Consider the following 17,792-nt stretch of genomic DNA (forward strand, 5'->3'; position numbering starts at 1 on the left):
ATAAGAAAGGGTTTGCAAGAGTAGCGGCTGCATGGAAATCTAGTGTGCAGCCGATTGCAACAGATCTTCCAGACAAAATAGGGAGAATTGGGATCTGGAATCCTGCCTCCCCACACAGAGCCTGAGAAGAGCAATGCTTCCCCAACTTGACTCTAACTGCAAAGCTGTCACACAGTTATGCCATTGCTGGCACTGAGTTCCCTGTAAGCCCTTATTGCAGAACTCAACAAACACACATTTCCCAAATGACCAGCAGACTAAATGCAATGTATTAAGCCCAGATACAGAGAGAAAGAGCAGTAGTTTGTCTGGAGAACAAAGGGGAGGTGGCAAAAAGGAGGGGAGAGAATAAGAAAAACCTGTCTGAAAAAGCTCAGGGCTAAATCCCTCAAGTTTAGGTGCCATCCAGTGTCTGTTAGGCCCCCTGCCAGCTAGTGGACTACACAGCCCTGAGCTAGGTGCTCAAGCTCTCTGCACGATGCATAAGCAGAGTTATCCCAGACTCATACAGAAGTTGGGCTGGAAGGGACATGCAGAGGCATCCACTGCTCAAGGCAGCATCATTCCTATCCTAACCATCCCATGCAGGTGCTTGTCTACTTAGGTCACGCTGAAGCACTGCCTGGTACAAGCATTGATGAGCACGTGTTCTATTCTTTTGCTAAGTCATGGACCAATGCAGTCCTCACTAGAGCTAAGACTGGACCATGACTTGCTTGTGCAAGTTTCAGCTGAAATACATATACACAAGGCTGAAACAAGGTAATATGAAATGATACAAGATAGGGGGGGCTGCCAGGAAGGGGAGCCAAGTGCATCGAGCATGGGACAACGCAATACTTTTATGATGAAGAAACAGGAACACGTGGATAAGGATGCACAACAGGGACATGGCAGCCTGAGGTAACCAAGAGCTTGTGACGTGGTTTCTTTTAGTCAACATGGTTTTGCTTAGTAATGTGGGTTAATCTGTAGAAAAGAGGAGCTGGGACACCTGGAATCTTGTACTGGCCTGGGGGAAGGTCACAGGTAAGCACAGGTAAGCCTCGTCACAGGTAAGCACAGGCTAATGCAGGGACGGGCAATTATTTCAGGCAAAGGGCCTCTTACTGAGTTTTGGCAATGCATCGAGGGCCGCATGACAGGCAGTTCAGGGCAGATAAATGTTAATTTTCTAAATTTTTTAGGGTCCCCACAGGCCAGATAGAATGGCCTGGTGGGCCGCATTCAGCCCACAGGCCTCATTTTGCCCACCTCTGGGCTAACGGGAGGGAGAGCACCGTGTTCAGAAGACAATGAACCTCCGAGTCTTCACCGCTGAGTCCTGTGGTCTTTCTTCGTATATGCCATGGTCTTCGTACACTAGAGTCAGAGATGAGCAGACACCAATAAATATAGATACAAAAGTCTAGTTCTACTCTTAAAATGACACAGCCAACCCTGTTGCACAACTACAAGGCATGTTGCCCAAAACACCAAGGGCACCCTGACCTGCCACAAGAAACCAGGAGGACGACATTGTCAATCCCGGCTGCTGCAAAGGCAGGCAGCAGTTGTTAAAATATATTCGCTTAATTCAAGGAAGAAGGCCACATCTGCCCCGCAACTGTACAGAGGAAGGCAAAACCCCCAATGTCCGTGCCGATGGGACCGTGGGGGTAGGATTCCTTCCCGATGCGAGAAGTGGTTGGTCTGACCCTGAGCAGAGCCTCCAGGCTTCAAACACAGCAAGAGGACCGGCACACCTAGTCACAAGCCTAGTCCCTAGTGGTGGTTGCAGCCAACACCCTATGCTTTGAGGAAGGCGAAACAAAATCCTAGGGTAATTGAGAATGGGATTCAAAGCAGCCAGTATGCTGCCGCTGCAGCATGCTGAGAAGAGGACTGTTGCCTCGCAAATCTGTTCAGGGCTTACAGCCAGGATCCTTCTCCCTAGAGCTCCCTAGTGTCTAAGCCAGATTTGCCCTTCCTGTGGGGCTCTGGGGGGAGAGAGATGATCTATCATAGCCCAGGGACTTAGGCACTCACATAGGAGATGGGGAACGAGTTTACCATTCTGCTTCCACTTGCACTAGGGACTTGAACCTGGGTTTTCCCCTTCTGATAGCCTGCAGACCAGTGGGTATTTTGGGGGCGAGTTACTCTAGATCTCTCCAGTTGAACTTATTGCATTTTCCAGAAATGATGCGCAGCACTGTCTGCAACATGCATTTAACTCACAGCAACATGTTCCTTTGTCCATAGCCTCAATTTCCCCAACTTTGAAATGGACATAACACCACCTGACTGGGGTTTTATGAAGTTTTTATAGGACCCTCTTGTTCCCCCTTTTGACACAGGTGTTTCATCAGGACTTAGCCACCATGGGTCAGTCCAGTTAGGAGGGGAGCTGTGATCAGGTATCTTTGGTACAACTCTGTTTGCTTACACGAAGGTACAAAGTCCTGTTTCCTAGAACACACGAGCCGCCAGTCAGTTCCTCTGCTTACAGTAACAAACCTTTCACTTTTCCCCCTCGAACACCTCTGCCCAGCAGTTATATGTGATCTACCAGAAGGTGGCTTCAAACCATCAGCGCTGGGGGTTATGGGCCTAGCATACTTCCACAGACCATCTCAGCTCCTGAGCAGCCTTTGGTTTGGGTGCAAGCATGTGCATTGCAATCACTTGCAGCTCTCTCTAAGCTAAGGGACCTACAAGTCTTATAGAAATTAGCTTTACTTACTGCCTCGATCAGCTAGAAATGGAGACTCTTTTAAAACCCATCCAGAAGGAAGGCAGTAAGTGACTGGGTACACTGCAAATGTTACATGCTGACCTTTCATATCACCACTGCAAAAACAACTCACTTTTTCACTCTCCACACCTCTTTCAACCACCCAGTGTTGAGTGTCTCGAGGTCTCTCCGAATTTTCTGATGAAGAGACTCTGCCCATCCTGTTCCAAGGAGGATCTCGCTCCCGTGACGCGTCCCCGGCCTCAGTTCCTACAGATACATTATCCGTTTCAGGGGACAGCAACACTGAATTCCTGTCTCCTGAAACCTCCTTACATTGTCCATATGGGTAACTCTGGGCTTAACCCTGAAACCCAACTCTATCCCATGCCCCATTCTGTTTATTCAGCAAAAGTATGTGCCTGTTTAGTTGCGGAGTGTAAGGTTTCTGACTAGACCGGGGTGGGCAATACTTGGACTAAAGGACCACTTAGGGAGTTTGAATGAGCTGTTGCTGGTCAGGTCAGCACCTGCCCCCACACCCTGCAACAACTCATCCGAGCTCCTTGAGTGTTAGATTACTAGACTGGTGCAGGGGTGCAAGACAGTGTGGGCAGGTGGGCAGGCAAGGACTCCTGCGGGTAGGGCGGTCTCAGCTGGGTGGAGGAGATGGGGCCACAGGAAGCGGCATCCTGGAGCAGGATGGGTGAGTGGGGCCAGGGCTGGGATCACAGGATGATGACAGTGCAGGGCCAGGGCCCAGGGCAGAGCCACAATCTGCTCCTCACATGGGCCCGCACTGTTACCACCCCACAATCCCAGCCCTGGTCCCCACCCCACCCATCCATCCTGCTCCTGAATGCCTCTCCCCACCCTCCTGCAGCCCTATCCCATCTTCCCAGCTGACACACTCTGCCTGCAGGGGTCCCAAGCCCATAAGTGGTGAGGGGGAATATAATTTAGGGGGGGCTAGGCCCCGCCTGACCCCTGCCTTCCCCTCCTGCATGGCCATTGCAGGGCTGGCACAGGCTGGTGCTGTATGTGGCAGAGAAGCGGCTGCACACCGAGTGATGCCGGGCACTGCAGGACAGCAGCTCCGTGGTGCTGCTCATGTTGCCAGCTGCCATGAAAAGTTTAGTGGGGCTAAGCCCCGTTAGCCCCAGCCTTCTACCGCCTATGCCCAGACCTGTCTTCATGGAGACCCTGCCTGCTCCATCCAGCACCCCCAGCAGTGGATGCAGGGCAGACAGGACCAGGAACAGCTGGGGATGCTGGAAAGTTGAGTCTGGCCACTGTGCCACCCCAGCCCCACTGTGTGCCTGGGGTGGTGGGACCAGCCACATGTGCTATAGCCTGGGCTGCCCCCGTGCCTGGGCCAGGCAGGGCTGGGGACCCACCGTGAGCCAGATGCAATCCTTTGGCAGGCTGGATCTGGCCCACAGGCTGTATTTTGCCCACCCCGACCTAGACTACTGAATCTACATCCTTTTGCTCATTGTGTGGGCTCCTTAGCTCACACCCAGACAGAAGTGCTGGGGTATGATTTCTCCTGTCATCCAGTACAGGTTGAGCAGCTGGTCCCATCCCCTTGGCACTGTTTTACCAAGCAGCCAGCTGAACCTGTTGAACGTTGCCAGTACATCTCAGCAGTATTGGGGCGGGGAGGGGGGGGCAGCACAAATGTTTTAGCTGCTTTGAATATCACAAACCTGAAACACTTCAGATTCAAAACTTCTCCCTTGACTTGTATCTCACGTGGGACTTCAAGTGCAGCGAAGAACACATTGCCTGAAGCTTCTGGTACTGTCAACAGTCTCTTACATAAACCTCAGGCCACCTTGCAAAATAGTCCCGAGCTGCCAGGACGTATTGATTACTGACTGGTCTCTGCTCCAGGCCAAGGCTCAAATCTGTCTATGGCCATATGCTGCCATGGTGTCCTTCTACCCAAAATAATTCTGCCCTGGGACTCTCTCAGTCTTACAGGCCCTCCTTTTCCAATGCAGACATCACATTTTCTGCACAAATTATCCACAAACAACCTTTTTGCACAACCACCAGACACAATACTGCAAAACACCACGAACACCCTAACTTGCAAACAGGCAAAGCAAGGGAGTGCGAGCACCGTTAATGTCCTGCAGCTGAAAGACCTGGGAGTAGTTGTTAAAATAGACCTGAGTGATCCAAGGCAAGCCATGCCCCGCTCTGCAGAGAAAGGCAAACTCCAGGCCAATCTGACCATGGGATGAGTCCTTCCTGATCCCAGCTATGACCCTCAGCAGAGAAGCAAGACCAACTAGCCTGGGGCGTCCAGGTTTTTTAGTCTCAGCAGGAACATTAGCTCACCACAATCTAACTCCCTAGCCTTGGCTGCAGCCAACACCAACTGCTTTTGAGGAAGGCAAACTAAAACTCCTGACACCGGTAGCAACAGAAGGGGGGAAAAAAATCCCTCCTGGCTCTATGTGGCCAACAGCAAAGCCCAGAAGACTGGGAAAACCAAACAGCTCTACTCTGCACCACCACCTGGGGACTGCAAATACAGGTCCACGTCTCACACACCCCAACTGGAGAGACAGCACTTCCCTTTCAGCCATCCTATCCCCTGCAGAAATGTGGATAATTTGTGCAGAAAATGTGATGTCTGCATTGGAAAAGGAGGGCCTGCTCCTTTAATCCTCTTTAAACTTGTCCCAGCTCCTTTAATCTTCTTTCATATAACCATGCCATTTGTGCAACCTGCTTCATTCAACAGCAGCTGAGCCTGGTCCTCTCCTTTTGGCACACACTCTGGTCTGCAGAGCTCCTCTCATTACCTCCAAGCCATGTGAGTGTTGGGGCAGGGGGTCTCCTGGGCCTCCTATGGCAGAATTGGGTACAACCAACAGGGACATATTCATAATCACTAGTTTTTCCCAGTTCCCATATAATATTTTCCTTTAAACTTCAGCTTTTCCTACCATGACCAGAAAGCTGTAAGGTAGCATGGTACTGGGAGGGGGTTTGCCTATTCATCATCCTGTCCTGACTACTTTGACACTGGGGTCCTCTCTTTTAGAAGCTTTCAACTGATCTGGGATGCATTTCTGCTTTCCCACATCCAGGAGATGTACCAGGAACCACTTCTGTTCTGCAAACGATGGGAAGAGGAGACAGCTCTTCCTCCCTGACCACACTCACTCCCTTGGATTGCAGATTCCTTGCTCTCCCACTGAGAACAGCATTTGTAAGAAGTCCCGCTGGAAAACTCCCTGACAAGGTATCAGGATGGTCAAGCTTGCTCCTAGGCCTATGAAGGATGGTGAAATCAGAGCCTGGCGGTTTTTCCACTTGACATGTGGCCTCTCATGTTTCCTGAACCTCCAGAGCCATTGCAAGGTGGCTGGGTCTGTCCTTGCCACAGACTTCCTCCTGCAGAAGTTAAAATGTGCTCTAAAGTTAACCGTTCAGAACAGGTCCTTGTCAGGTGGCACAATCACCTCTCTGAGGACAACTTAGACCTTTGGTCCAATAATCCTTCACCCGAGTCCTTAGGTTTCCATATTGTCCGCAAACCAAACCATAATCATTGACATCTGTGTCCAGTATGAAAGGGGTTTGGAAACCCAGATATGCCTTACCATGACCAGGCATCGTGAGCAGATGGAGTTACTCAACCGACTCATGCCCACTGCAATGGTTTACATTCCTCACCTATTGCATACAAGGATTTTGCAATATGAAGAATTCATAATGAAACCTTCTGTAACTGATGCAGAGTTCAGCCAAACTTTGCATCTCTGTGAGTGTTTGGGGATGTGGTCTGTTGTGACAGCCTTGATTGCGTTGGGTCTGTGGAAATTTTCTCTTTGCTGACTGCAGGTCTCAGGTACTTTACCTCTTTTTGGAACAACTTACACTGCCTTGGGCCCAGTTGCAGGCTGGCAGCCTTCAGCTCCTCCAAGAGCATTTGCAAATGCATCAGGTTTTGTTCACCGGTATATCCCATATAGGCCCAGAGGGTCATGCCACACAAGGCCCTCCCCAGAAGCCTCTCACGTGTGGCAGGTCCATTGCAGAAGCCATCACTTCAACTTGTTACAGGCTTTGTCCTGCTGTGCTATGTACACGAGATAACTTTCAGTGCCAGAGAGTTGAGAATAAGACTCAAGCAGGAATCACCTCTCTTGGATCTTTTTCTGACCAGTAGGAAAGAACTGGTGGATGCTGTCAAGGTGATAGGAAAGTTGGGAAGAAGTGATTGTGTTATGACAGAATTTACGATTCAAAGACAGGGAAGGCAGGAGATCAGCAGAACTGCGATACTGGATTTCAAAAGGGTGGAAATCTAACTCTGGGGAATAGTAGGCAATATAGTTGGGAATAGTAGTAAGGGTAATAGTAGGTAAGGCCCAGGACAGACTGAAGATAAAGGGTTCCAGTAGGGTTGGCCATTTCTAAATAACATAGTACTAGAAGCTCAACAAAAAGCTATTCTGAAAGGATGGAAGCACACGACCAATGGCAGGAGAGCAATGGGGCTGCACAAGCTGCTGCATAGATGCCTCCAAATCCAAAGGAAAACGAAGAGGCAATGGAAGGAAGGGCAAATCACTGTGGAAACAAACCTCACTCTCACCTGCCCCAGACCAGTCCTTGCAGCTCCAGCGGAAGACACTTGCCAGCCTCTGGGGTGGTCATCTTTGCTTTGCAAACAGAGATATGCCTGGAATTAGCAAGGTTCTGAAAAGCACCTTTTTTACAGACAATCAGAGAGGGAAATAAAACAGAAAAAGGCTTTGTCACATAGACGATCAAACTGAACTGTAAGCTGAAGAGACAGAATGCAAGAAAATCAACCAAAAGTGATCTCATCCTGCTTTTCTTACTAGAAAGCAGCACATCCCTCTGACCAGCAGAGTCCCCCCTCACCGCCCCTTTGAAGATTAGAACAGAGATCGGAGAGGGAGTGACGGTCTTGTGAGAAGTGGGCACCCACAGGTGCCTGGATATTTTTATCTTTGATGGATGTTTTGTATTCAGAACACTTTCTCTGTTTGATATACTGCTCTGTGAATGTCCTTTCACAGCATCAGATGAAGTGAGGTTGGGATCACAAAAAGCTTATGCATATCTGATTTAGTTAGTCTATCAGGTGCATCTCAACAATGTTTTATTACATCAGCTCTTTACAAGTTTTCTCTGGCAGTTAATTAAAGGCATGGTAAAACAGGACAAGTTCTCTTGGCTTCTCAGGACAAGTTCTCATAATGGGCCAAATTCTCAGCTGGTGTAAAGTAGCTTGACTCTGATGAGCTGTGCCAATTAACACCAGCTGATGAGTCAGTCCAACATCTATAAATAAAGAAAACTGTTGAGCAATGACTCTCTGGTGGGTTTAAATAGTATCTGTTTGAAGAGAAAAACAGGATTTTTTTTAGTTGTAGGTGCCAAAGGTAAGTAGGGTTGACAAGCCAGTCGATCGACTAATCAAATATTGTCAATTTATTGGTCAATTGACTGCATATTTTTGACTGGTCAAAGATTATAGCAATTTTACAATAAACTAACGCTTTTTGTAGTCTTCTTGACAAAATTATGATTTTTTATTTGTGTTGACATATTTCTTAATGGAATTTTTGTGTGTATTATTTTGACCTATTAGCAATTTTTTTTTCAATTTTTTACCAATGTTTGACCAGTCAATTGCCTGGACTTTATTCGACCATTCAAATACGCAGCTCTAGAAATAAGACATTGTAGTAGGATTCATGGCTCAGGTGCTGCAGCCCAGCTGCAGGTGATTGAAAGGGGATTGCCTGCCTGCCTAGGAGGACTGAGCCAGATGATTGCATGGCCCTGAGGAAGTTAAAAGTTCTCAAGCAAGGGAACAGAGGGGAAAAGGAAAGGCTGAGGAGTTACCACAGAGCTGAGATTACTCTCTCAGGGTCTGGGAAAAGACCCCAGGGTGTGAGTTAACCCTTTATTATTTAGTTATTTGTTTGTACTGTGATTATATTGTTTCCTGTGTGGACAAGTTTGATCCAGGAAAAATAAAACTGTGCTGTAAACAGTGACAACCTCCTACAAACATGTTTTCTGTATTTCTATCCTAGACTCCTGGGAACAGAGACGGAAAAGACCTGATAGTGAAATCACATGCTTCATCTCCCTGAAGAGCAGACTCATCCTCTCAGCCAGCATTTCCCTGTCTTTTGGGGCCCTGGTTCTCCCTTTTTAAGTTTGCTGTACTTGTACCCCTAGGTTTTTGTGTTATGGATGACAAAATCTTATGGCCCTACAACCTCACTGTAACCTCTCTGGGGACCTGAAGGATATAATGGAGTCAGTCAGAGGCATGATATATGAAGAATGCACCCAGGGCTGCCCCCCACACTGGGCAGCAAGCACTGTTGCATACAGTGTGTGCCACTGAGTGCAAGACATTCTGGGAATTATACAGGAGACCCTTGCCATTCACGGGGTATACGTTCCAGAGATCCCCACGAATGGTGAGATCCGCGAATACCGATGGAGCTCCCCATCAGACCCCACAGCTACCCCCTGCTCCCCCCCCATTGTTCGAGGGGCTCTCCCCACAGTGCCTGGGGACTGACCCCTTCCTCCCCGAGTGCTGCCATGGCTGCATCCAGGTGAGAAGATGCCACTGCTAACACCACTTCCCTCCACGTCCCCAGCGCGATTTCTCTGCCCTCCCCTGTAAATATTTGAATCTGCGAATCTGGAGTTCGCGAATAGTGAGGGTTTCCTGTAATTCCTGTAATTCTCTAGACTGGCAGAAGAGGTCATTCTGGGGGGGGTGATTTTCACCCCATTTTTTTGCTGCTGAAGCTCCTGTCCGAAAAGCAAAAATGGGGTCAATTATACCCCCAACAGCAGCAAACTCTACCCTACGATACTATGATGTTCAGAATGCCTTGCACTCCATGACACACACCGCCTGCACTACTGCAGTGTGCAGCCAGAAAAGTGCAAGCAGAGCAGGGAACAGGTGAGGGAGCCCCCACCCCCAAATCCTGCCAGCCTTCTTGCACCTCTCCCCTTGGGCAATGCCCAGGGCACATACCCCCTCCCCTGCTCCACGTTGCACTACTGGAGTCAGTCCTTGTCTACACCACAATGTTGTGTCAGTAACATTTCAAGGGCCTTCACACTCGAGACTCTCTGACATAGCAGAACCCTCTGCTCTGCTGGCAGAGATACTCCAGACCTGCTGAGATGAAGCCATCCCCTGACAGGTGGTTGAGGCATGTGAAAACAACCCCACGCCTGAGGCTGGCTGCTGCAGTCTCTTCAGCCCTTGGTGCCTTCCCAAGGTGAGTGGAGCTATGTGGAGCTGCTGGAAGCGCCCAAGGGTGGCTGCTTGCCAGTGGTGGCGGCTGTCTCCTGCTAGCCATTTTGCACAAGCAGCCTCCTGAGACAAGGTCTTGTCTTTTTTTTTCCTTCCTTTCCCTCTATATTAACCCTTTCCCATTTTCTGCTTCCCCATCCCTTCCTGTGTACTCTCAAGAAATCCACATATCCTGGCTTGAGAAACACTGGGCGTGTCTACACAAGACACTAATGTTGCAGTAAAGTAATTCCACTGCACGTTAACATAGCTGGCAAAAATCATGCTAATGAGCTAATGTGCAGTAGAATGAATACACTGCACATTAGTGTCACATAAAAAGTGTTTGTCTGCTTTACTGTGCAGTAGTGCCAATTACAGCTCATTGAGTTAGTATCTCTTATTACAGATGCTAACTTATTGTGCTGTAATTACAGCGCATTAATGAACGTGTAGATGTGTCCACTGTCTTAAGCCATATTTTCAACCTTGGGAGCCCAAAGATACACAGATAAGAGCCTTAAATAAGGGAGAATGGTGTCCACCCATTCAAGTCAATGAAGCAAAACCAATTAAAACCAGCCCAGGGTCTAGTCAAACTCCTAAATACACATTAATTTTCAGAGGTGCTGAGGCCTCACAACCATCCACTAGATGTCCCTGAAACCTTAGGATTTTAAAAACTTAGTGCTGACAAATGCAGGGCCTGATCTTGAAGATTAAGAGGACTAGCGCTACCTGATGCAACTTCTCAGACCTTGAGCACCCTGAGTTCTGGGGAGGTTCAGCTTCAGGGAGATGGTGGCTGGTTTCATGGCATCAGTGGAGGCTTGGTATGGTGGGAAGGGGTCACTAGTTCTCACAGCTTTCCCATGACTCTTAGAATACCAAGTGCCTTTTCCTAGACCCCTGGCCTCTAGGTGAATATAGTTAGGTAAATACTTCCCATTTCATTAAGAAGACAAACAAGCAAGGTAAGTGTCTAGGCTAACCTGGTGAGAAGAAAAGCTGCGAAACCTGAGCTGAGTGCATCCAAAGGGCTCAGAAAGCAGAAGACCAACAAGCAGGACCCCAGATTTGTTTCTTTCTTTTGAAGGTAGTGGGGTTTTTTATTTCAAAGTTAAAGCCTGGCAGGTAAGGGGCTGACTTGTCATTTTTGAAGGTCTGAGCTTGGCAACCCAAGGAGCAGCAAGGTGGACTTTTGAGCTTCTGACTTGCTGTGTGCTTGGGGTCCTGGTGGTACTCTGGCTTGGAAAGGTGGACATAGAGCATCATATATGTAGTACCACAGTCATTGGCCTGGGGCGCTCGCTCACTCTGTGATGAGATGCTGACAAGCCTTTTCCACTGTGAGAGTTGACACCCTATATTCCAGGGCACCTTACAGAACTGGACTCTCACCTGTTCCTCAGGTAGGGTTTGTGTCTGTGTGTGGGTGGAGCTGATATGGCTGGAATGCAAAGGGCAAGACAGGTGGGGATGAGAGAGGCAGGGATGTTTGCACAGGCAGGGAACACCTCTGTTTAATTTAGGAGTGATTCACGGAGGCTCACACCCTACCTCCCCATTTCAGCCATCACTGCCTAGTCATCCGTTCAGCTGCCCAAGCCACCCACAGGGTAAGTGGTCAGTCACTGGGATGCACAAAAAAGTTTTGCCTGTCTGTGCTCAGGATTTGCATGGAAGCAGCTGCTGATTCCTGTAACTGGTGCAAATCCTCAGGGAACATGTTCATCTCCCACCTTAAAGATCAGCTAGGGGCTGGACATATGGGGGCTGATTGCTGGACCTTCCATTCATGGCTGACATCAATGGGAATTGATACAGGAGTGGGCCCTGAGCTAGGGACTGATGAGGGCTCATGACCCTCAACTGAAAGGCGCCTGCAGCACAAGCCTTGTAGGAAGGTCTCGTGCCACGAAGGCAGACAAGGTTCTTTGGGTGAATCTGATATCTTTTATTAGACCAACTTAAATAGTTGGAAAACAATTTTTAAGCAAGCTTTCAGGTTAAAAATAAGGCACTAAGGCACCCTTGCAATACGCAAATGCTAAGCTCTGGTGAACAGGTGTTCCCCCAGATCCTGATGCACACCCCTTATATACCACCAGGTCCCCCCGTGAGCCTGCACTTTTCCAGGCTGAAGAGTCCCATGGCTCTCAGCCTCTCATCATAGGGCCTGTTCTCCTGCCTTCTGATCATGCGCGTGGCTCTCCTCTGGACTCTCTCAAACTTTTCCACGTCCTTTTAAAATTGTGGAGCCCAGAATTGGATGCAGTACTCCAGCTGCAGCCTCACCAAGGCTGAGTACAGTGGGATGATGACATCCTGGGATTTGCTAGAGAAGCATCTGTGGATGCAAGCCAGAGTTTTGCTCACTTTACCAGCTGTGACATCACACTGGTAGCTCATATTCATCTTGTGGTCAATCATGACCCCCAAGTCCCTTTCAGCTGTGGTGCTAGCAAACATAGCACTTCAAGCCTATAAGCGTGCTGCAGGGGGGGGGGGGGGGGTGTTCCCAAGGTGGAGTACCTTGCATTTTTTGGTGTTGAACACCATCAGGTTTTTGTTCACCCATTTTCTGAGCCTGTCTAGGTTGGCCTAGATCACCATCCTGTCCTCAGGTGTGGATGCTGTACCCCAAAGTTTGGTGTCATCAGCGAACTTGGCCAGTCTGCTTCTGATACCAATGTCTACATCAGTAATGAATATGTTGAAGAGTATTGTCCCAAGGACAGAGCCCTGGGGGACTCCACTGGTCACAGCACACCACAATTATTCACTTCCGTTGACCACCACTCTCTGGGTCCAAACTCGGAGCCAATTGCCCAGCCATCGGATTGTGATGTAGCCAAGGCCACAGTTGGCGAATTTTTCCATGAGGAGATCATGGGACACCAGATCGAAGGCTTTTTTAAAGTCAAGATATATGATGTCAATCTCTTTGCCCTTGTCCAGGTGATGGGTCACCGGGTCATAGACAGAGATGAGATTGGTCAGGCAAGACCTACACACAACAAACCCATGCTGGCTATCCCTCAGGATGTTGCAGTCAGCCAGCTTGTCAAGAAAGGTCTCTGATAATTTTTTCCAAGATTTTCCCCAGGATAGAGGTCAGGCTGATAGTCCTGTAGTTCCCTGGATCTACTTTCTTCCCTTTCTTGAGAGGCGACCTTGTGGCTGCCTATAAGTTCATCACAGGGGCACAGAAGGGTATTGGTGAGTATTTATTCACCAAGGCACCCCCGGGGGTTACAAGAAATAATGGCCACAAGCTAGCAGAGAGCAGATTTAGATTGGACATTAGGAAGAACTTCTTCACAGTTCGAGTGGCCAGGGTCTGGAATGGGCTCCCAAGGGAGGTGGTGCTCTCCCCTACCCTGGGGGTCTTCAAGAGGAGGTTAGATGAGCATCTAGCTGGGGTCATCTAGACCCAGCACTCTTTCCTGCTTATGCAGGGGGTCGGACTCGATGATCTATTGAGGTCCCTTCCGACCCTAACATCTATGAATCTATAGGCACCACATTGGCATTCTTCCAATCTTTGGGCACTTCACCTGAGCGCCAGGAGCTCTCGGAGATCTGTGCCAGGGGCTGAGCTATGATGCTTGCCAGCTCTTTAAGTACCCTGGGGTGTAAACTGTCTGAGCCAGCTGATTTGAAGGTGTCCAGCCCCTCAAGGTGTTCCTTCACACGGTCTGCAGTGATGTAGGGTAACAATTCTCCCTCGCCCTGGCCGTCCCATACCGTGTTGAGCAGGGCAGTTCCTTGGGGCTGGTGAAAGACCAACGCAAAATACCCATTAAGCAGGTTGGCTTTTTCCTGGGCGTCAGTTGTCAGCTGTCCCATTTGGTTTAGCATTACCCTTGCTTTTCCCCACATATCTAAAAAAGGACTTTTTATTGTCTTTGATACATGTAGCCAGTTGGAGTTCAGTCTCAGCCTTGGCTTTCCTAGTTTGCTTCCTACAGGTCTGGACCAGTGCAGACCTCCTTTGGGGTGGATCCAGTCTTCCATCCTTTGTAGGTCTTTCTTTTTAGATGCAGGAGGTCCACAAGTTCCCTGCAGAGCTGAGGGGGCTGCTGTGCCCTTTTGCTGCCTTTCCTCTGAGACAGGATAGACGTTGCTTGTGCTTTCAGGATCACTCCCTTAAGGAGCAACCACTCATCCTGAACTCCCCTCCCCTTTGGGTCGTGGTCCCTTAGGGCCACACGTACAAGTCTCCTGAGCTTGTCAAAGTCAGCTTTCCTGAAGTTGAGGACTTCTGCATTGCTGAGTGACTTGCCAGCTTTACGGTGGATAGTGAATGTGATCAGTTCGTGGTCACCGTCTCCCAATTTCCCTTCAATCATTAGGTCGCTGACTAGTTCATCCCCCGTTGCCAGTTCCAGGTTAAGTAGCACTTTGCCTCTTGTTGGTCCATAGACTTCTTGCGTCAGATAGAGCTCATCCATGCACATGAGGAAGCTTTGTGACCATTCAGAATTGACCTAGTGCTCGTCCCACGAGATGTCTGGGTAATTGAAATCTCCCATGACAACCGTGCACCAAGAGTGTGCAGCCTCAGCCAGTTCCCTGGCGAATTCCTGGTCGAGCTCTTGATCCTGATTAGGAGGTCTGTTGTAGACTCCTACCATTGTGTCCCCTGTGCCACGTTCTCCATGTATTTTAACCCAGAGGGTCTCCAGTCATCCACCCTGGGTGCCAATGTCGGCTTGCAGGGACACACAGCTTTTCTTGACATAAGAGCTGCTCCCCCACCCCTTTTATCTGCACGATCGCTCCTGTACAGGGTATAGCCATCTATACCTGTGGCCCAGTCATAGGTGGAGTCCCACCGGGTCTCCGTTATCCCTATGAGATCGTAGTCATTCTTTTTTAGCAGGAGGACCAGTTCCTCCTGTTTATTCCCCAAGCTCCTGGCACTGGTGTACAGACAAGTAAGTGTCCCACTGGAGGCCCTAGTCCTCCTGCACATCGCTCTGGAGCTGGGGCAGGGGTGGGCTCCCTTGAGTGCCTTAGCCTGCTGGATTTGCAAAAGTTGCCCAGTGGGCTGGCTGTGGCAGTAGTCGCCGCATCCCCCAGCGGGCTTTGTTTAAAGCCCGGTCGAGCAGATCAGTTATTCTGGCTGAGAAGAGCCTCCTCCCCAGTGCAGCAAGGTGGAGGCTGTCTCTTCCCAGCAGACCACTGCCTCTCTCACCAAAGAGCAGACTGTGATCGTGGAAGCCAAAGCCTTCACGATGGCACCAATACCACAGTCTTTGGTTAACTACCTCGATCCTCCTCTCCCTCCTCAGCCTATAACCTGAAAGGGGGAGGATCGAGGAAAACACCACCTGCGCCCCCAACCCTCTAAGCCCCGCTCCCAAAGCCCTGTAGCCCCTCATGACCCAGCTGGGATTGCTGCGAGCCGTGTCATTCGTGCCCACATGGATAAGGAGCATAGGGTAGCGGTCAGTGGGCCAGATGAGCTTTGGGATCCTCTCGGCTATGGCCTGGATACTGTAACCTCCATGACAGGCGCACCCCATCCTACAGTCCTTGGGCAAAATTCAAGGATGTGGCAAGACTATTAATTACACATGGCAGTGGTGGTAGTTCAGTTTTAGAAAAGGAGAAAGGACAATAGACCTCCTGTTTGTCTTCAGAATCCTACAAGAAAAGTAGAGAGAAAAGAATACATGGACTTTGTGTTTGTCTAGGTTCTAAGAGAAGAAGAGGAAAGTATCAGCAAAGTACATGAGGCTAATAAAAGATATGTATCACCATATCTCCACACAAGTCAAAACAAACACTAGCAATACAGATGTTTGACGCTGAAGGTGGTGTCCATCAGGGGTCTGCACTCAGCCCCCTCCCTCTTTGCTAGGGTGACAGATGTAACGAGCAAAGACATTAGAAGACCTGTATTGTGGGATATGTTGCTTACAGATGACCTTGTGACTTGCAGAGAGAAGTAGTACCAGAAAATTTCAAAGAATGGCACAGCATACTTGAGAGCAAAGGTCTTCTAGCCAATGCAACGCAGACCGAATGGAACATCTGTGGAAATGCACATGCGGGTGTAATAGAAAACTGCGGGCAGAAAATTAAAGAGATGAATTGCTGTAAATACCTGGGTTCTATCATGAATAAGATGTCTCTATATCATGAGCTGGGTGCACAGAATAATTGGAGGGAATTATCAAGGTGATACAGGATAAAAGGATACTATCCACGCTATAGCATGAGATTTACAGAATAGCCATCAAATCTTATGTCTTGAAAAGTTGGGTGGTAGTCAAGAAAAAAGAAAGGAGACTGGACCCTTTTCTGTACTTAATGGGTGCTAGATCAAGAGCATGGTACAAAAGAATCTGACTAGCCCTAATAAAGGATGGTTTGAAAATAAGAACCATAACACAGGGCCTGATCAATGAAAGAAATGTGTGGCAAAAGCCATTTAAACATTAGCAGCCCTGGAGAAGAAAAAGGCTGAAGAAGTGTGAGCCGTAGTGGTAGTACTGTCATGGACAAAGACCCCATTGTTCAAGGCAAAGAAGACAGATGCTCCCTGCCTCAATTTGGTGCCTACAACCTAAGACAAGAGCCAACAGGTGGCTAAGGAGAGACAGACAGGAGTTGAGCCTCATTCTGCCCCACCCACTTTCCTGTGCTTTAATCTTCATATTTTACGTTATGGTACAACATCAGCTTCCAGTAAGTAATTAATTTCTTTATTTAATGTTTTTGCTGTGTTTGCCTATTATAGATATAAATAATGTATGCTACATAGATAACAACAATTGTATATTTTATAAAGACCTATAAAATGCTAGTCTAAAGGACATCCACCTACTAATGCGGAACAGAACAGACGTTCCAATTCATTAGAAATATGACATCTGTTTAAAGCTGATACTATTTTCCTAGAAGATGTATAGCAACAGCTTGGAGCCATTCCAGCTCATTGTTAAGTACATATTTGTACAATTTGAAAAATGTATATTTATTCACCATATAAGGTGTGACCAAGTTATTTGTTATCTAAGAGACACAAGGCTCCCATGATTATTTTTGTTTTATTTATTATAGTGTTGTGGCTCCTAGGAGCCCGAGGCATAGAACAGCACCCCAGAACACTAGGTGCTGTACAAACACAGAACAGACAGTCCCTGCCTCAAAGAACTTACACCGTTCCCCTCCCATGGGAAAACTGGGAAAATAACTTGTTGTTGCAAGCTCCATGATGGGAAGGGAGGGGCTTGAGGCCACATGGAGCAGAACAGATGTATGACTATTTAACATGGTTGATCTCAAGGATCTGGGGCAGGACAGCAACCTAGATCCCAGCCTTGCTCCACCTGACTGCTCCTCGAGCATCAGGGTTTTCCTTGTTCAGATAGAAAGTTCATGGACACACCCCATGAAAACTGTGCATCAGGTCATCTCTCCTGAGTATCACACAGATTCCCTGCTCGCCTTACAGAAAGAATGACATGAAATCTAGAAGTTGCTGAGCTTTTGTAATGCTCCCATGAGCCAGGAGATACCGTGTGATCCCCACTGTCCTGGTGAATGCCCATGGAGGGCCCCAATCCCAGGTGTTAAGGTGGTTCCTGGCATCATCTATTTAGCGCCCCGTGGAGCCTATGTAACCCACTAGTGGAGTCAACTTGGTGCCTGCAGAGGCCGTGTGCACAGTGGGTATCACCTGTCTCTGCAGAAAGTTTGTAGCAGTCACAGAACCAGGTGGGATAT

This window comes from Alligator mississippiensis, chromosome 1, assembly GCF_030867095.1.
Source record: "Alligator mississippiensis isolate rAllMis1 chromosome 1, rAllMis1, whole genome shotgun sequence".
Lineage (NCBI taxonomy): Eukaryota > Metazoa > Chordata > Crocodylia > Alligatoridae > Alligator > Alligator mississippiensis.